Source organism: Lepidochelys olivacea (genome assembly GCF_965140295.1).
Source record: "Lepidochelys olivacea isolate rLepOli2 genome assembly, chromosome: 3".
Classification (NCBI taxonomy): Eukaryota; Metazoa; Chordata; order Testudines; family Cheloniidae; genus Lepidochelys; species Lepidochelys olivacea.
The window spans coordinates 111,492,321-111,513,686 of record NC_140413.1 but is presented as its reverse complement, the minus strand read 5'-3'; positions in this window follow the sequence as shown (position 1 = coordinate 111,513,686).

Here is a 21,366-nt window from a genome sequence, read left to right as displayed (position 1 = left end):
TAAAAACCTACAATGGTCATTATAAACCACATATTACAAGTTGCTTTTGTCACACAAGAAAACCTGTTTCTGTAGTGTATAGTATTTTAGAGGTCTGTGGGGCATGGGAATGGCCAGGCTGGGAGATGGACAAATTGGAGAGCACTCCACAGCGTGCTTTCCTACAGACACCACAGATATCCTAATGAGCATCCAAGTGAGAGTTAACGCTGCCCTAAATAACTCTATATACAACAAAATCCCCTCCAAAAGTCACAGTGCATAGCTGGGGAAAGAGGTAGCATGATGACTCCTAAGGGAAGCATACTGCCAGGGAGACAAGACCAAAACACAAATTCTCATGAAAGGATAAGGCAGCACAGATAACCTTCATTCTGTCATTTCCTAACTTTTGAGTGCTTGACTTTGCAATCTCACTAACATTCTTTAATGCCCTTTTTGTGTGTATAATATTTATATATACAGTAATTAAATGTCCTGTGGAATATAAACAAAATTAAATCATCCACTCAGCAGTTTCTGAGATATCACAAGATCAAAAGAGTTTGCCAAGTGCAGTACTGAGCTGAAAATATAAGTAATAATCTTTCTCCATTTATCTTTATCTTTCTTGCATCCACTTTATCTTTCTTGCATGTATACAGATAACATCATATTATTATTTATATCTTATATATATTAATTCTCTTCTCTTTCTATCTGCAATGCAGAATAGGGACTTCATCCATTGGAAAGAAACTATGCTTCCATAAAGGCATATCCAGGACTGTATACTTTAGGGCCCAATATAGGGTTTGCTGGTGAAATATTTGTTGTTAAATTGCTTATTTCCTATCTCCAGCTGTCTAGAGAACCAAACTGAAGCTAAAGAAGAGTAATTAGGGACGTTGTGCTGAAAAAATAAAAAAAAATGTAAGTTTCCTCTGATACATTAGTTTCTCTCTCAGACTCATGCTTCACAATTTGGGAAAGGAAGACTGGTTTCTAAATAATAGTGTACTACCCCATCTCCTTGTAAAGAATCAGTACTGGGCACTGGCGCCATGGCGCCAGGTCCAGAGTCAGAAGGGACCCTGGCCTGTCTGATCCCCTGGCTGGCTGAGCCAACCTGGAAAGCAGCTCCTGCCCCTGCTCCGCCCCAGCCCCTCCCCCACTCCACACCTTCCCCTGAGCAACATCCTGGGGGACTGCAGCGGGGGTCGGGTGCGCCCTGCACTCACTGCTTCACGCCACCAGTGAGTGCTGGGGGGTGGTTCCCCTGAGCCCCCCAGTCCCAAGGCTGGGAGCCAGCGGAGCAGAGCTGAGCAGGCCTGCCCTGCAATCACGGGACGGCAGAAAGTGGAGCGACCCGGCCCCAGCTCGCTCTGCCGGTTCATGCTGAGGGGCGGTTCCCCCCGCCCTCCAAGCCCGGGGAGGAGATGGAGCAGTGGTGAAGGGGCATGGGATGGGGAAGAGAAGGGGATGGGGGAAGCGGGGGCAGGGAGGAAGAGGCAATGGGGAAGGAAGGGGTTGGGATGGGGAGGAGATGGAGCAGTGGGGAAGGGGCATGGGATGGGGAAGAGAAGAGGATGGGAGAAGTGGGGGCCCAGCATATGGGTCCTCTTGGCAGCAGTTGGGGCTCCCCTGTTAAGCAGGCCCATCAAATCCTCACTCTGACAAGCCCCACCTCCCCTGCATCTGTACTACCCCGATGAGCCCCCCCAGACACACTCCCCACTGAGCCCCAACCACCTACACCTGGACCCCCACCCAAATGAACCCCACCTCCTCTGCACCCAGGACACCACCTGCCCACCGCTGAGCTCCAACCACTTTCACTTGGTCCCCCCTGCAGACTCCCATTGCCCTGCACCTGGAACCACCCTGTCAGCCAGATACCCCACTGAGCTGCTTGCACCCAGACTGCCCCACACAGAACCCTCTTACCCCCATCTGGATCCCCCCACACTAAATCCCTCTGCACTTGGATCCTGCTGCCAGGCTGAGCCTCCCTGCCCACTTCCTGGATCCCAATAAGGCAAAAGGGGCAGAGCCCCAGGGTGCTTCTGTGGCAGGCATGGCCCTTGTGTTATGTCAGGTTCAGCCTCACTGGCAAGTCTCTGTCCCATGGGGGCAGGGGAGGCTGCAGGGTATTCTGCCACCTCCATGCAGCCAGTGACCTGTGCTCCCCACTGCTATGGTGGAGCTTCCACATTTATTTATTGTAAAAAAACAATCACAGAATTTTAAAAGATTATGCACAGAATTTGATGCAGAATTCCCTCAGGAATATGGGGCGCAGTACCCAGGTGGGTGCCCTAACTACTGGACTACAATATCATTCCCACTCTTTTTAGCCCCATAACTATTTAAGAATTATTCCACACAGGAACAGTCATTGTGTGAGGAAGGGAGAGAGAGATGGAGATTTTCTGTCTTAGAGAATAGATATAATACATTACATTATTCTAGCAGTACAAAACAGCTTTAAACCTGGTTCAGCTAGCCAGTGGAGGATTTCCTTGGTGTAGGGGGATTCTCTTGTCATGCACTGCTATCACACAGATTCCTATTCCACCCCACTTCGCCCTCTCCCTACATCTGGTATAGATGCCTTGGATATCCCCATCTGCTAGAACAGCCCATGGGGCCCTCAGCATGCAGTATAACATACAACAACCCTGATTTACAGCAACACAGGATGTTGGGGTCCATATAGATGAAGCCCTTGGACAGGCAACAGTATAAAGGTGGTCTAAAACACTTCACAGCTTCCTCCTCAGCTGTGTCAATGTGACTCTGGTGCAGCTCAGTACCTGGCCCAATAGTTTAGTCTATTGTCTAAGTTCAGCATTCAAACCAAAATGCTGAACACTGTGGAATATATATTCCCATTCTGTACAAGTGGGTGCTTTTTCTGCATCTAATGCAATCATCAAGATTGGTTCAGAGATGAATTTAGAATGGTTAATTAAATGTAAGACTATCCTAAAGAAGCCCATTATTAACCTTCCTTTCATCAAGCCACACTGATGACTGTGAACTAATTTTAAACCAAAATCTTATTCAGCCTAAAGGACAATCCTTCTGTAGGCAGTTTCCAACCTGTATTAATTAACTTGATTAGCCTGTGATGTGAGCATTCAGGAGGCCCTTTGCAACCCCACACCTTTTTATGAGCAAGTGAAATAACCTTCTGGTGCATAAATGGAGCTAATAACGTTTCTATGAAAGAAAATCTATGACTAACTTTAACTTTTTTATAAAGAAATTGGCTGAGAAAAACACCACCATGAGACTGGAAAGGAGTTCGCAAAATGTTCAACTCCACTCTGCACTACAAACTAGCCGCTTATCCACAGTACAGACCACTGAAAAGTGGTTGGCCTTACGAGAGGAGAAAGTTTGAATTTGCTGAATATTTTAGAGTCTGAGCTTCATTCACATCAGCCCAGCCGAGGGGGGGGTGGGAGGGAAGGGATGTACAAATGGAACCAGCTATGACCTAGAGGAAGGTAGTTACTGTTTACACCACCATTTGACATTGGTGTTCTTCCAGAGGAGGGGAGGGTTAGATTGTTGTTGAGCTCTAAAGAACCCTAGAGCAGGTACACTAACTCAGGACATCCCCTCCTGCCTGCAGCATGCCGAGAGTGTCATTTCCAATATTTTCCTTCATATTCAGTGAGTTAGATCCTGGTCTTCATCTTGCACAAAGCAGCGTTGATATCACATTATAAAAACCTACATTTTGGGCCTAAATTCCCTGCTGGTTTCCATTATTTTTTGGTTGGTTTGTTTAGAGACCCAGCAAGTGCATGCCCTCCTTTGCCTTTATGGATTTCTTTTACCTGAAAAGAAGCTGTTTCGCTATTGAAGTACTCCGGAGAATCCAGAGAGGCAAGGAAGGTAATTCACATCAAAGATTATCAAAGAAATAAAAGTGCCTTATTTGAGGGCTTCAATGCTGAGCCTGATGAACAAATAGATGCAATGAAAACGTGTCCTTTAATAAGTACACTCATGTGCAGCAGCAGTGCTGTATTTTTAACAAAGAAATACCTCACAATTCTGAGCTGACAACTAAAAAACAAGGCCCCTCCCTTCAGCAAAGCATTTAAATGGCTCTGTGGGAGTTAAGCACAAGCTTAAGTGCTGTGCTGAATTGGGGCCTAAATGAAATAATTGAGTAAGACATTTACCTATTAAGACCCTGATTTAGCAAGATAATTAAGCATGTGCTTAATTTTAAGCCTGAATGCACCCACTGATTATACTGAGACTACTCAGACGTTTAAAGTTAGGTGCATGCTTAAGTACCTTGCTGAATTGGGGCTGAAATCAGATTGTAACTGTAGATGATGCCTCAGATACACAAGTAAAATCTAGGTTGTCTGAAGGGTTCATGCAGGGTTCATGCACCTCAAAACATTCAGGGCACACCCTGAGTGTTGTGTAGGAGCAGTGCACACACTACTCCTTCCAAGGACATGGACCATGGGAAGTCACCCAGAGGACATGAACTATGGGAAGTTTCCTTGGACTGGGCTCAAGGCCTGAGAGCAAGGACTGTAGTAGATAGAAGCTGGTAAATAAGAATATTAATCAAAGTCATATTATTTCCTTTGTTGTTTCCTTTTGCGGTTGGAGTATGTAATGCGCATGAGTGGAGGAAGAATAAAAGAGAGGGTGGAAAGCCGACACGGCAGACCTTCCCGCTTGCTTGCTAAAAGCTTTGTTTGTCTTGCATTTGAACCGCAACATTGTTTCCCCCTCTTTATTTAGCTAGTCTCTCTACAACTGCACCATCCTAGAAAAAAAGATGATTGTTATGGGCTGGTCCTTTAAGGGAGTTGGGCTTAGCACACCTTCTATGACTGATCAGCTGCCTCCCAGATGATGCTGGGAGGCTTGGGATCAAGTGATAGCTTGAAGATCACCTGCCCCCAAATCCACAAAGTGACTTAGGCAATGCAATACTTAACTTTTAGATGACACCTAGTGGAATCCACAAAACCAGGGTTAGACACCTAGCTCTTCCTATACAATGAATGGAGAGAGAGAGGCACATAAGAATGGGATCCACAAAAGCCATCACATTGAGTGGGGAGCTGACTAAGCTAGCAAATAGACCTCTTAAGCCCTCTCAGGGTCATAGGCACCTACTTCTGGGCTGGAGGGAGTTATGAATATAAATAATTAAATATGCATGGGGGCAGGAACCTGGGTCTCCCATTTCTCAGGTGAGAGACCTAACCACTGGGGTATAGAGATATTCTCATGCTCTCTCTCTGGCCCAATGACCAATTATTTCTGCAAAGTAGGACAGATTGAGAGAACTCTATGTCGGACTATCTCACAGCCTAGTGGTTAGGGTAATCTCCTAGGAGTTGGGAGATCCCTGTTAAAATCCCTTCTCCACATCAGACGGAAGGAAGAATTGAACCTGGGTTTCCCTACATGCTGCCTGAGTGTTCTGACCACTCATTTTAAGATTATAAAGGAGGCAGCATTACCTCCTCCTCTGCATTTGCCTGGGCCTTGGTCTATTAGGCATGCTTTAAGAACACCTACTGTATCAGGCCCTGCAGATGAGACAGGCATGAGACAGAGATGCTTAGATTCACCTCGTTTCAAGATCCTGCTGGGGCTTAGGTGGGAGAGAGGCACTTGAGTATCTAGACTGAGATGCTGTACACATACCCAGGAGCAGAAATTTAGGTGCTCAGGGGTCATTTATAACAAAAATGTAGGCACCGAGGCATTTCAGGCACCTCCAGAGTTTGGTGGCAGCTGAACAGGGACTTTGAGGAGCTCCATGGTGCTTACATTTTGGAGTTAGGCATATAAATCTTTTTGTGGATTTGAGTCCTGATCCTATAAAAACCAGCAAGTAGCTCTGTTGAGTTGTCTGTGCTTCAGGGAAAAGAGCACAGTTCCTGTTCAACTCTCTGATAGAAGGCCTATAGAGTGTAATCCTCCAAGAAGCAGGATGGAGAGCTATAGGGAGTAGGAACGTTCTTGCAGGAGCCTCCTGCTGAAGGAAAAGAACTCCTTTTATATATGATGCTCAGTTAGATGGCCTGCAGATTGTAAACCTGCAGGGACTAGGCAAGGAAGAAGCAGAGAGGCTCACTTTGACACCCAGACAGAAGACCTGTGCTGTGTAATTATTCCGGAAGTAGCAGAAGGCCCAGGGTCATGTGGAAAAGGACATTTCATATATTGAACTTGTGTTATTTTGTAGAAAAAAACTGAAGTCCTGAAGAAAAGAAGACTGGAATCTTGTGGCTGGAGAATGTTCTTTGGGGCATTAGCTGGTGAGTTAGCTCACTGGCTTACAATGACTGCTGGTAGCACTTAAAATTATATGGCGACTTTTCTTTCACCACACTCCTGAAATGTATGGATTTTTCCCACTTTGATCTGAAGTAGTGTTATGTTACCTATTGTAGATGAAAGAATTATAAGATAAACGCTGCAGGAGGCCTTCTATGCTAGCTAAAATATTTTGGAATTCAAATCCAGCAATTTAAGGAGTGGTGAGGAATAAAGTTTCTAAAGGTAATTTCCTCTTTGGGCTATGCATGTCAATGACGATTCCACTGATCTGGAAGAGAGCATAGCTGTATCATGCTTGAATAACTCCCCTGTTCATTATAATACAACTTTTCATTTATACCGTATAGTGCTTTTCATATGCGGAACTCAAAAAAGATTTACAAACAATAATTAAGTAATCTTCACAACCCCTTTGTGAGGCATAGTAAGTAGAGTTACACCTATTTTGCTGAGATGTGGGCTCCGAGTCCCAGAGCTTGGGCTCCAGCCTGAACCTGAACATCTACACTGCACTTTTACATCCCTGTAGCCTGAGCACCAGAAGCCTGAGTCAGCGGACACGGGCCAACTACACATGTTTAATTGCAGTGCAGACCTACCCATAAATGTCAAGTGACTTCACCAACACGACACACTGAATCATGGCAGAACAGGGAATGTAAAGCAGCTGCTCTGAATCTTGCTTCTGTGTCTAACCACTGCCTCTGGCTTCCCCCTCGAGCTGGTCAAGAAACAAGTCAACATTTTCATAGATGTTTATGTGAAAATGTTGTTTTTTAAATGAAAATACAAAGTTTCAGTGGAAAATGTCATTGAAATGTCATGTTTTTACCTTATTTTAGCCATCTCTATGAACCATGCACCTGCTTTCTATCTTGTTGGTTATTGGCATATTCTTTTTCGAGTTCTCTATCGAAATAACTGCCAAATTGCTTAACCTTCCCAGCCCCATGGACATTCTTAGATGTGTTGATGAATTTTAGTTTGCTGAAACTCCTTTCTTAGCAGCCACGGTTACAGGAAGGCAGCAAAAAATACACAGAACTGTTTCTGTGTTAGGGAAACTCGCATCTAAAGACCTTTGTGACTGTAGCTAAGGAGATCAATGGGTGCCTTCATTTACAAGTCATCCTTAAAGATTCACCAGCGAAGAGCTCAATCTCATTCTCAAAACTCTTGAGTTTAAATCCTCAAGGTGGGTGCTTGCTAAGTTTCAAGTGAGCCTTTTTAGGTCTTTGCTGCTGAGACTTTTCAGTTTCTCACCTGTCATAAAAGCAAACCTTTCTTTGACTCCATTGTACCTACACATCCCATTGTCCAATTGTGTTAATAATGTGTCTAAGATGGGGTTGAAAACCTCTCATTCAAAAGCTTTCTCAGGATCTGGTGGCCTTTCGTCCTTTGCTGGTTTGCCTGGCATTACTTTCTTCCTTTGAGATCATTTCTCTTTGAACTTCCTGGATATTGCTAATGTTACAGCCTGTGAAGCAACAGCTTCCTTACATACAGCAAACCCAGAAAACCACAATTCTGATAGAGCATCTCAAAGGCCACTAAATAAACCATGAGCCATTTGAATGTCAAGATCCAGACTCTGCAATTTTTGCTCACAACGTCATTTTTGCTTATGTAGTACACCATATTTCAGCCAAAACAAGAAATGAAAACTGTGAAATGTTCATTTGCAAGCTCTTGGCTTCTGACTTAAGTTCTGGCATAAGATTGTGTGTAGCCTTCATCCCATCTAAAGCATCTAGAATACCGTCACCCTGATTTTATAGTGGATGGATTGCTTCTACCTTTGCTGACCATCTTATTGTGCTTTGGCACTTTAATGTAATTGCGAATATGCTTTTTCAACATATCCCAACTAGTAAAAGGGGGGGGGGGGAATCTTTGAACAATTCCAAAAATAGAACAACTTGGGGAATAACCATTGCAGCAGCTTCTCCAACAAGATCCAGTGAGTGGGCAACACATGGGATGAAAGTGTATTGATTTACCTGCTAAATTTGATTTTTGAGTACCTCTGTATGCTGCAGCCACATTAGCACCTTTGTCATAGCTTAGTCCCCTGCAATCAGCCATATATAAACCATCTTCTTTCAGCTTCTCTAAAATAACCTCTGTAATATCCACATGAAACAGGGGAGGATATCAATAAACTCTACAACTCCCTCAACAACCTTTGCTCCATCTTTCAAAATCTCAACATGCCTTAACATGTGAGACATTTGTTTCATTTGGGAGAGGTCTGGAGTGCAGTCAAACACAACAGAGAAGTTTTAGCTTTTCTAACTTTGTGGAAAATAGTCTGCTATACTTTTCTTGTGATCCTACTGATAGCAGCGGAGTGGGGGCTATCCTGTTTATTGCTCTCAGTGTAGCATGTATGATTACCTGCCCTGTGGGTGGGTGGCATATGTGTGCATTCGGTGCAAGGAGCTCCTGGCCCTCGGAGACTGTGTACGGGCTTTGGAGGCCAAGGTGGAGGAACTGGAGGAGCTAAGGGAGGCAGAGAGGTATGTTGATGAGGCTTTCCGGGACACTGTAGATTTGTCCCACCTCCAGTCAGTCAGACAGCCCCTATGCCATTAAGGAGGATGAAAGGCCCAGAGAAGGAGAGCAGTCAATGGGAACAGAGGGAAACCTTCCCATAGTTGGGACCCTCTTTCCAGATGATGCTGGGGTATCCTCTCGCACTGAGGTTACCTCTCTGGGGGAGGGAACTCCAGTTATTAGGAAAAGGCAGGTGTTAGCAATGGGAGATTTGATCATTAGAAACATAGATAGCTGGGTTTGTGATGACCGAGAGAACGTATGGTGACTTGCCTGCCTGGTGCGAAGGTTGTGGATCTCTCGAGGCATCTAGATAGACTTATGTGTAGTGCTGGGGAGGAGCCGGTAGTCATGATACATGTAGGTACCAATGACATAGGGAAGGGTAGGAGAGACGTCCTGGAGGCCAAATTTAGGCTGCTAGGAAAGGGGCTGAAATCCAGGACCCCTATGGTGGCATTCTCAGAAATGCATCCAGTTCCATACACAGGGCCAGGTAGGCAGGCAGAGCTTCAGAGTCTCAATGCTTGGATTGGACGATGGTGTAAAGAGGAGGGGTTTCGATTTATTAGGAAGTGGGGAAACTTTTGGGATGGGGGAGCCTATACAGGAAGGATGGGCTCCACCTAAACCAAAGTGGATCCTGACTGCTGGCACTTAATATTGAAAAGGTTACAGAGCAATTTTTAAACTAAGAGATGGGGGAAAACCGATTGCTGCAAAGACGCACGTGGATCGGACAGAGACTTCTCTTAGAGGAGAGTCTATTGATAGAGATTCTCTAGGTTTTAGTCAGGAGGAGGGGATGAAAGAGGACAAAGTATGGGCCAGATCAGATGAGAAACATTCACATAAAGAATCTGACACATCAGAAAAGGGCAGACAAATAAACAATGACAAGTTTTTAAAGTGCTTGTACACAAATGCTAGAGGTCTAAATAATAAGATGGGTGAACTAGAGTGCCTCATGTTAAAGGAGGATATTGATATAATAGGCATCACAGAAACCTGGTGGAGTGAGGACAATCAATGGGACACAATCATTCCGGGGTACAAGATATATTGGAAGGACAGAACAGGTCATGCGGGGGGCGAGGAAGGTGGAAGAGGAGTGAAAGAAAATGTAGAATCAAATGAAATAAAAATCTTAAATGAATCTGCATGTTTCATAGAATCTCTATGGATAGTAATTTCATGCTCTAATAAGAATATAACAGTAGGGATCTATTATTGACCATCTGACCAGGACAGTGATAGTGAAAATGAAATGCTAAGGGAGATTAGAGAGGCTAACAAAATAAAAAACTCAATAATAGTGGGGGATTTCAATTATCCCCATATTGACTGGGTACATGTCACCTCAGGACGGAATGCAGAGACAAAATTTCTCTTTAAATGACTGCTTCTTGGAGCAACTGGTACAGGAACCCACAAGGGGAGAGGCAACTCTTGATCTAGTCCTGAGTGGAGCGCAGGATCTTGTCCAAGAAGTAACTATAACAGGACCGCTTGGAAATCGTGACCATAATATAATAACATTTAACATTCCTGTGGTGGTAAAAACACCTCAACAGCCCAACACTATGGCATTTAATTTCAGAAAGGGGAACTATGCAAAAATGAGGAGGTTAGTTAAACTGAAATTAAAAGGTACAGTGACTAGAGTGAAATCCCTGCAAGCTGCATGGACACTTTTCAAAGACACCATAATAGAGGCTCAACTTAAATGTATACCCCAAAGTAAAAGAACTAAAAAAGAGCCACCGTGGCTTAACAACCGTGTAAAAGAAGCAGTGAGAGATAAAAAGGCATCTTTTAAAAAGTGTAAGTCAAATCCTAGTGAGGTAAATAGAAAGGAGCATAAACACTGCCAAATTAAGTGTAAAAATGTAATAAGAAAAGCCAAAAAGGAGTTTGAAGAACAGCTAGCCAAAAACTCAAAAGGTTATAACAAAATGTTTTTTTAAGTACATCAGAAGCAGGAAGCCTGTTAAACAACCAGTGGGGCCCCTGGACAATCGAGTTACAAAAGGAGCACTTAAAGACGATAAAGTCATCGCAGAGAAACTAAATGAATTCTTTGGTTCAGTCTTCATGGCTGAGGATGTTAGGGAGATTCCCAGACTTGAGCCATCTTTTGTAGGTGACAAATCTGAGGAATTGTCACAGATTGAAATGTCACTGGAGGAGGTTTTGGAATTAATTGAGAAACTTAACAGTAACAAGTCACCGGGATCAGATGGCATTCACTCAAGAGTTCTGAAGGAACTCAAATGTGAAATTGCGGAACTATTAACTATAGTTTGTAACCTATCTTTTAAATCACCCAATGACTGGAAGATAGCTAATGTAATGCCAATATTTAAGAAGGGCTCTAGAGGTGATCCTGGCAATTACAGACCGGTAAGTCTAACGTCAGTACCGGGCAAATTAGTTGAAACAATAGTAAAGAATAAAATTGTCAGACACACAGAAGAACATAAATTGTTGCGCAAAAGTCTACATGGTTTCTGTAAAGGGAGATCGTGTCTTACTAATCTATTAGAATTCTTTGAGGGGGTCAACAAATATGTGGACAAGGGGGATCCAGTGGACATAGTGTACTTAGATTTCCAGAAAACCTTTGACAAGGTCCCTCACCAAAGGCTCTTATGTAAATTAAGTTGTCATGGGATAAGAGGGAAGATCCTTTCATGGCCTGAGAACTGGTTAAAAGACAGGGAACAAAGGGTAGGAAAAATGGTAAATTTTCAGAATGGAGAGGGGTAACTAGTGGTGTTCCCCAAGGGTAAGTCCTAGGACCAATCCTATTCATAAATGATCGGGAGAAAGGGGTAAACAGTGAGGTGGCAAAGTTTGCAGACGAAACTAAACTGCTCAAGATAGTTAAGACCAAAGCAGACTGTGAAGAACTTCAAAAAGATCTCACAAAACTAAGTGATTGGGTGACAAAATGGCAAATGAAATTTAATGTAGATAAATGTAAAGTAATGCACATTGGAAAAAATAACCCCAACTATACATACAATATGATGAGGGCTAATTTAGCTACAACTAATCAGGAGAAAGATCTTGGAGTCATCGTGGATAGTTCTCTAAAGACGTCCATGCAGTGTGCAGCGGCAGTCAAAAAGCAAACGAGATGTTAGGAATCATTAAAAAAGGGATAGAGAATAAGACGGAGAATATCTTATCACCCTTATATAAATCCATGGTATGCCCACATCTTGAATACTGTGTACAGACATGGTCCCCTCATCTCAAAAAAGGTATACTGGCATTAGAAAAGGTTCAGAAAAGGGCAACTAAAATATTAGGGGTTTGGAATGGGTCCCATATGAGGAGAGATTAAAGAGGCTAGGACTTTTCAGCTTGGAAAAGAGGAGACTAAGGGGGGATATGATAGAGGCATATAAAATCATGAGTGGTGTGAAGAAAGTGAATAAGGAAAAGTTATTTACTTGTTCCCATAATATAAGAACTAGGGGGCCACCAAGTGAAATTAATGGGCAGCAGGTTTAAAACAAATAAAAGGAAGTTCGTCTTCACTCAGCGCACAGTCAACCTGTGGAACTCCTTGCCTGAGGAGGCTGTGAAGGCTAGGATTATAACAGGGTTTAAAAGAGAACTGTATAAATTCATGGAGGTTAAGTCCATTAATGGTTATTAGCCAGGATGGGTAAGGAATGGTGTCCCTAGCCTCTGTTTGTCAGAGGGTGGAGATGGATGGCAGGAGAGAGATCTTTTGATCATTACCTGTTAGGTTCACTCCCTCTGAGGCACCTGGCACTGGCCACTGTCAGTAGACAGGATACTGGGCTGGATGGACCTTTGGTCTGATCCAGTATGGTCGTTCTTATGAACTGTACATCAACCAAGAATGCTGGCATAACTCCCCATAAAGAGTTTTGACAAAGAACCACAATTTTAATACTTGCCTTCCTTTGTGTTTACTAGGTGAAAAGTCTTGTTTTAAAATTAACCGACTTTTCTACCAAAAAACCTATGAACAGAATCCATCACTTGTGGCCAAGTAGCCAAATCTGCCTTGTCAAAGTCAAAATTCTGCTCCTGCTTTCAATAATTGAACTGCTTTCAGCATCCATATTCATAACAGTTGCATTCGCAACCAACGGGCAATTTCAGTTCCAGAATCAGAGACGCTGGCACTCAATAAGTCTGACAAACCCAAATTGACATCCTCACTAGCTAAGGAAGCCTCAGAAGTGCGAGTAACCGAACTGTCCACAGATAGCTCACCAGGAACGTGGTTGAACTTTGAATGTTTAAAGAAACTTTGTAGACCACTCACACTTTTCTGATCTTTTTCATGGTGCTGCTGCATCTTGTGCTTTTGAACAGCACTCATCTGCTTATAGGTAATGGCATGGAAGGAATCATAATTAAACAAGTTGCACGATTAAACAATAATAGAATACCATTTATTTAAATATTTTTGGATGTTTTCTACATTTTCAAATATATTCATTTCAATTACAACACAGAATACAAAGTGTACAGTGCTCACTTTATATTTATTTTTATTACAAGTATTTGCACTGTAAAAAAACAAAATAAATATTATTTTTCAATTCACCTCATACAAGTATTGTGGCTCAATCTCTTTATCATAAAAGTTGAACTTACAAATGTAGAATTATGTACCAAAAAACTGCATTCAAAACCAAAACAACGTAAAATTTTAGAGCCTGCAAGTCCACTCAGTTCTACTTCTTGTTCAGCCAATCGTTCAGACAAACAAGTTTGGTTACAATTTCCAGGAGATAATGCTGCCTGCTTCTTGTTTACAATGTCATCTGAAAGTGAGAACAGGCATTTGCATGGCACTATTGTAGCCGGCATTGCAAGATATTTACGTGCCAGATGTGATAAAGATTCATATGTCACTTCAAGCTTCAACCACCATTCCAGGGGACATGCATCCATGCTGATGATGGGTTCTGCTTGATAATAATACAAAGCAGTGCGGACCGACACATGTTCATTTTAATTACCTGAGTCAGATGCCACCAGCAGAAGGTTGATTTTCTTTTTTGGTGGTTTGGGTTCTGTAGTTTCTGCATCTGAGTGTTGCTCTTTTAAGACTTCTGAAAGCATGCTCCACACCTCATCCCTCCCAGATTTTGTAAGGCACTTCAGATTCTTGGGTTGAGTGCTGTAGCTATCTTTATAAATCTCACATTGGTACATTCTTTGCTTTTTGTCAAATCTGTAGTGAAAGTGTTCTTAAAATGAACAACATGTGCTGGGTCATCATCTCAGAGTGCTATAACATGAACTATATGACAGAATGCGGGAAAACAGAGCAGGGGATATACATTTCTCCCTCAAGGAGTTCGGTCACAAATTTAATTAATGCATTATCTTTTTAACAAGCGTCATCAGCCTGGAAGCATGTCCTCTGGAATGGTGGCTGAAGCATGAAGCGGCATACAAATGTTTAACATATCTGGCATGTAAATACGTTGCAATGCCAGCTACAAAAGTGCCATGCAAATGGCTGTTCTCGCTTTCTGGTGACATTGTAAATAAGAAGAGGGCAGCATTATCTCCTGTCAGTGTAAACAAACTTGTTTGTTTTAGCGACTGGCTGAACAAGAAGTAGGACTGAGTGGACTTGTAGGCACTGAAGTTTTACGTTGTTTTGTTTTTGAGTGAAGTTATGTAACAAAAAAAATCTACATTTGTAAATTGCACTTTCACGACAAAGAGATTGCACTACAGAACTTGTATGAGGTGAACTGAAAAATACTATTTTTTTTGTTTTTCATTTTTACAGTGCAAATATTTATAATCAAAAATAATATACACTTTGGTTTCAATTACAACACAGAATGCAATATATATGAAAATGTAGAAAAACATCCAAATATTTAATTTCAATTGGTATTCTATTGTTTAACAGTGGGATTAATCGCAATATTTTTAATCAGCGATTATTTTTTTTTAGTTAACCGCGTGAGTTAACTGTGATTAATCAATCGCCCTAATCATAATAGACCATAAGAATTCACCCACCAAGATCTTTACAAATGAATTGCTAAGTCTGGAATAACTGCAGTCGTGGGTGAAAGATTTAATGAATATCTGTGTGAAACTGAGAGGTCATCATATCTCTGTGAAACTCAGGGCTATATCAGGTGAGAGGAATGAGACAGAACTCAGGAATAAGGTCAAATGAAGGGGAGCAGCTACAGAGAAGGCTAGGGCCCCATGACACAAGAAAAGACTGATAAATGTCGGGAGGGGGGTAGGGGAGGAAGGCATTACAGGCCCCTGATGGGCCCGGTTCCAGTTCCACTGGAATCATACGAAACTCCCTTCACATAGCCCTGCTACTCTCATTATCTGATATAAAGTTCTCCTAATTTTTCTCCCTGTTTCATTAAATTAAATTGCAATTACCTTTATTCAAACAAACCTAATTTATAGCACTAGGGAAATCACTAGATACCAAAGATAGGGACAATTAATCATTAGGTGCTGAGTAGAGATGTGCATTCTTCCACCACACTCTATCGCAGAGCTTGATTTTCACAGAGTACCAACAAAGATGGTTTTACAGGATTAGCATGCCACAGGGGAAATAGGTTTCAGAGTAACAGCCGTGATAGTCTGTATTCGCAAAAAGAAAAGGAGTACTTGTAGCACCTTAGAGACTAACCAATTTATTTGAGCATAAGCTTTCGTGAGCTACAGCTCACTTCATCGGATGCATACCGTGGAAACTGCAGCAGACTTTATATATACACAGAAAGGAAGATGATGTCTGTCTGTATCTGTACAAGTTTTTTCATGCAGTTGATAGATTTCCACTCCATACGGCTAAATGCAGTGCCTTGCATAATGACAGGTTTCAGAGTAACAGCCGTGTTAGAGCTGGCACTCCATGGTGCCTTACGCTCTGTTTTCCATAAGCAGAGGAGAGCACTTCATTTTTAGTAATTTTGTTGATGATATGCCAACCAGAAAAGAAACCAGCTTACTCTCCTATAATTGTATTGGCTCTGAATACTCACAGGACTAAAGTAGGAAAAATATAGACCCTTAAGATCCACTTCTGTGATGCCTATGAGAAATCAACCAGCTGAAGATGGCTAGGTTGGAAATAATATATAGATTTATTTCCATCCAGCTGGGCTCTACACTGGCTTATATAAACGCATGAATTCAGCACTGTTGCTTTCACCCTCCTTTCCAGCTTCCCTTCTATCATTTGTTGCTCACTCAGCATATCCTGCCGTAAATATGCTCCTGTGGGCAGGGACCATGTCTTCCTCTTTGTTTACCTACCACAGTGAGGCCCTGAACCTAAGTCGAGTCTTTGCGATTGTGCCCAAACTGAATAAGATGATGATGAGTTATTAGATACACAGCTATGGCTCTGATTACATACAGATAATAGATCTGTTGAGTATTAGGCTGCCAGTTTAACACTCACTTTTTGAGTATAATCAAACTATAAATAAAAGTTTAAAAACTCGTAATGTTTTTTTCCAAAGTTGAATTCCAAAGATAAAACTCATGAAAAGTATATGCGTTCTGAAATAGTTTACTATATACTATCTATCATGGTACCAAGCAACTTGTATAATGGACCATGAGAAGTACATTAGTTCTTTTAGGAAAGAAAATAAGTGCACAGTAGATAGGTAAGTATTAAATTATCCTAAGCAGCAAGGCTTTTATTAAGATATGTAAATTTTTTGCAGATAAGCTTTGAACAGGGAGGAGTTAAACACAGGAAAATTTAGGACATGACCTAAACCTTTTACAAGTATTATAATAATAATAATAATTAATAGTTTTTTCATATATGAAACTTTATATTTTCAAAACACATCCTCACACCACATCATCATGAGGGAAACTGCCCAGCCCTTTCAGCCCCGGGTGGCTATGATTTCAATTGTCAATAGACAGTGTACATAGAGATGTCATCCTATCCTTTTGAAGTTTTTGCTGTTTAGTAACTGAGAGCTTTCCTTTTATTCACAGTTTCACTCATGTTTACAGTGATTTTTTTACTTTCATTTTTGTATCAGAATGTCATAAGAACAGCCATACTGGATCAGACCAATGGTCTATCTAGCCCAGTATCCCATCTCTGACAGTGCCCAGATGCTTCTGGCAGTTGGAGGTGAAGGAACAACTGGAGTATGGCGTCGCAACCCTGATCATCTTGATTAATAGCCATTGATGAACTATCCTCCATGAAGTTATCTAATTCTTTTTTGAACCCAGTTATACTTTTGGTCTTCATAACATCCCATGGCAACCAGTTCCACAGGCTGACTGCTTTGAGTGAAGAAGTACTTCCTTATGTTTGTTTTCAACCTGCTGCAAGTTAATTTCATTGGGTAACCTCTGGTTCTTGTGTTTTGTGAAGGGGTAAATAACACTTCCCTATCCACTTTCTCCATACCAGTCACGTTTTTATAGACCTCTATCACATCCACACTTAATCATCCCTTCTCTAGGCTGAACGGTCCCAGTCTTATTAATCTCTCCTCATATAGAAGCTATTCCATCCCCCTAATCAATTTTGTTGCACCTTTCTCTGCACCTTTTCAAATTTTAATACATCCTTTTTGAGATGAGGCAAACAGAACTGCCTGCAGTATTTAAGGTGTGAGCATAAAATGAATATATATATAAAGAGAGAGAGAGAGAGAGAGGCATTATGATTCTTTCTGTCTTATCTATCCACTTCTGAATGGTTCCTAACATTCTGTAACCTTTTTTGGCTGACACTGCACATTGAGCAGATGTTTTCAGAGAACTATCCACTATGACTCCAAGATTTTCTTGAATGGTTATAGCTAATTTAGACCCCATCCCATAGATGGGATTACGTTTTTCGATGTGCATTGCTTTGCACTTAAAATCTCATCTGATGTTTTGTTGCCCAGTCACCCAGTTTAGTGAGATCCCTTTGAAACTCTTTGCAATCAGCTTTTGGATTTAACTATCATGAGTAAATTAGTATCCTCTGAAAACTTTGCCACCTCACTGTTCACTCCCTTTTCCAGATCATTTATTAATATGTTCAATAGCCCTGGTCCCAGTACAGATCCTTGGGAGACCCTGCTATTTACCTCTCTCCACTGTGAAAACTGACCATTTATTCCTACCCTTTGTTTCCTATCTTTTAACCAGTTGCTGATCCATGAGAGACCCTTCCCTATTATCCCATGAGTGCTTACTTGCTTAAGAGCCTTTGGAAAGGTACCTTGTCAAAGGCTTTCTGAAAATCCAAGTATATCGACTGGATCACCCTTGTCCACATGGCTTGTTGACTCCCGCAAAGAATTCTGATGGATTAGTGAGGCATGATTTCCCTTTACTGAAGTCATGTTTACTCTTCCCCAACAGATTGTGTTAATCTATATGTCTGATAATTCTGTTCTTTATTATAGTTTTAACCAATTTTTCTGGTACTGAAGTTAGGTTTACCATCCTGTAAACGGCAGGATCACCTTTGGAACCTTGTTTGAAAATCAGCATTACAATAACTACCCTCCAGTCATTTGCTACATAGGCTGATTTAAGTGATAGGTTACATACTACAGTTCTGCAATTTCATATTTGAGTTCCTTCAGAACACTTGGGTGAATACCATCTGGTGCTGGTGATTTATTATTGTTTAATTTATCAATTTGTTCCAAAGCCTTCTCTACTGACACATCAATCTGGGACAGTTCCTCAGATTTGTCACCTGAAAAGAATGGCTTCACATCCTCTGCAGTCAAGACTAATGCAAAGAAATCATTTACATTCTCCTCAGCTACTTTGTTTTCCTTGAGTGCTCCTTTAGCACCTCAGTTGTCCAGGACCACCACTTACTGTTTGGCAGACTACTTCTGATATACTTTAAAACATTTTCCTGTTAGTTTTTGTGTCCTTAGTTAGTTGCTTTTCAAATTCTTTCTTGGCCTACCTTATTATATTTTTACACGTGACTTGCCCAAGTTTATGCTCCTTTCTATTTTCCTCACTAGGATTTGACTTCCAATTTTTAAAGGATTTTTTTTTTTTTGCCTCTAACTGCCTCTTTCACTGTGCTTTGTAGCCATGGTGGCATTTTTTGGTCATCTTACTGTTTTTTCTTTATTTGGGGTATTCATTTAGTTTCTATTATGGTGTTTTTAAATTGTCTCCATGAAATTTCTAGGCATTACAGCTTTGTGACTGTTCCTCTTAATTTCCATTTAATTAGAACCTTCACTTTTGTTTAGTTTCCCTCTTTGAAGTTAAATGCTACTGTAGTAAGATTCTTTGGCATTTTTTTCCTTATAAGGATGTTAAATTTAATTACATTATGGTCATTATTACCAAGTGGTTCAGCTATATTCACCTCCTGAATCAGATCCTGTGCTCCACTTAGGACTAGATCAAGAATTTCTTCTCTCCTTGTGGTTTCCAGGACAAGCTGCTCCAAGGAGTCGCTTATGGTGTCTAGAAATTTTATCTCTGCATCTTTTCCTGAGGTGCCATATACTCAGTCAAAATGAGGTGTGACAGAGTGATAGCTGTAGCACTCTGGTCACTAAGGTAATTGTATAACAGAGCAGATCACAGAGTTAATTGGAAGATATTAACTTGGTCTGAAAATTGTTGACACTTGGGGGGGGGTAATGGTTGGACTAATCAGGTAATAAGCTCCATAAGGGGAAGATATATAATTGGCAGGAATAAGAAGAGGAGAGCTCAGATTGCGAGCTGGGTATGGTACAGAAAGCGGGTGGAAGGATCTTCTTTACACTTACCTGTACTGTGTTCTGTAATGCCTGGAATCTAAAGAAAAATGATACCACTGGGGAAAAGAAATGGACTGTGTGTGTATATTGTTAGAGGCCAGGCAGCCTGGCACACCAGGTAGCTGAGGGAGCACTGTGTGATGAGAGGATAGTTGTAATTCTCCATTATTCCTGCATTTTTTTGTGTTCTCTTATCCCTTGGGCATTTCACAATCCCTGTCACCATCCTGGTTAGGTAATTGGCAGTATATTCTTACTGCTATATCACAAGCACTGTGCTGGTATGAAACTCAGACCATCACAGAAATACAGCTAGAACCCAGAGGGCCTGATTCTCTACTGTTACATTAATTTTATTAGCAAAAACAACAAGGAGTCCTTGTGGCACCTTAGAGACTAACAAATGCATTTGGGCATAAGCTTTCGTTGACTATAACCCACACCGTGCAAGGCACTTAATTTTATTAGTTTACATTAGCTCTGTTGAAGTCAATGGAGTTTCACTGCTATAAACTAGCCAAAAATGGCAGAGAACCAGGCCCAGCAAGTTAATGGCTTCAGTTATTGTTCGGAAACATAGTTTGAACACTAACAAATGTATCAACATAGTGTATGTTCTTCTCACCTCACATTTATATAATCTTGGATTCATTAAAAGGCCATACTGTGTAAAGTTAGTGTCCTTCCTCATGGGTTCAAACTCAGGGCCAGATATTGCTCCCCTTACTCATGTGGACTACTCAGTAGTCCCACTGAAGTCAATGGGATTACTCGTGTTTAAAGGTTTTGTTAGATCAGTGCCTATTGGTCGAGTAAGGTGCTACTCGACATGAGTAAAGGTAGCAGAATCTGGCCCACAATGGTTTCTGTGAAGGGGGGGAAAAGCCCTTTCTTTCTCAATAGCTTCTCTCTATTGTTCCTTGATTCATGTCTGCTTACTTACATTGCAAAACAAATACCCCTACTAATAAGCACCTCAGAAGTTGCCTACAATACCATCAGACCACACACCACTGCTGGCAGTTCTGTCAGATCCAGAAAGTTACCAGGATGACAAATCATTTGCCCTATTCAGTTCTCTGATTGAATATCAGTCTATTTTACAGCAAGATCTGGCTCTTGCTTTTCAGAATTTGCATCTTTTAAAGTGAGCTATTTGCAGTGAACAATTTATTAGATCAATTTAATCCTTTTACCTCTGAAATTATCCTTGAGCATATTTGACACGAATTTATTTTAATGTGATTTTGAAAACATATTTTAGCTCATGGATTGCCTGACATTGTCCACCATTACTACTGCTTTGAGAATTTGCTATTAATAATTTACTATTTCTTAGTCTCAGCTCCCTGACTGGATGATTTCTAGTCCTAGAAGAGCTTTCAAGAACTTGATGCAAACACTTCTGGTGTGAATGTTCATGCAAATACATGTTTTCATGAGTATGCCTGAAAATTTCTCTTTCTATAATGTTCTTGTTAACCAAAAACTTGCACATAGAAATGTTTAGGGAAGCAAATAAAAGAGGTCATAAATAGTAACAAATGTGTGAATTTATTCTAAGGAATGTTCACAGATACTTTTTTGCAGCATTTACTCAACTGTTGTCATCTCTGACTTACTTATGATTTGGGGAATGCGGGGGAAGTGCAGCTATGACTTTTCTGATATCTTTATATTACTTTCTTATCTTGTTGTATGAATC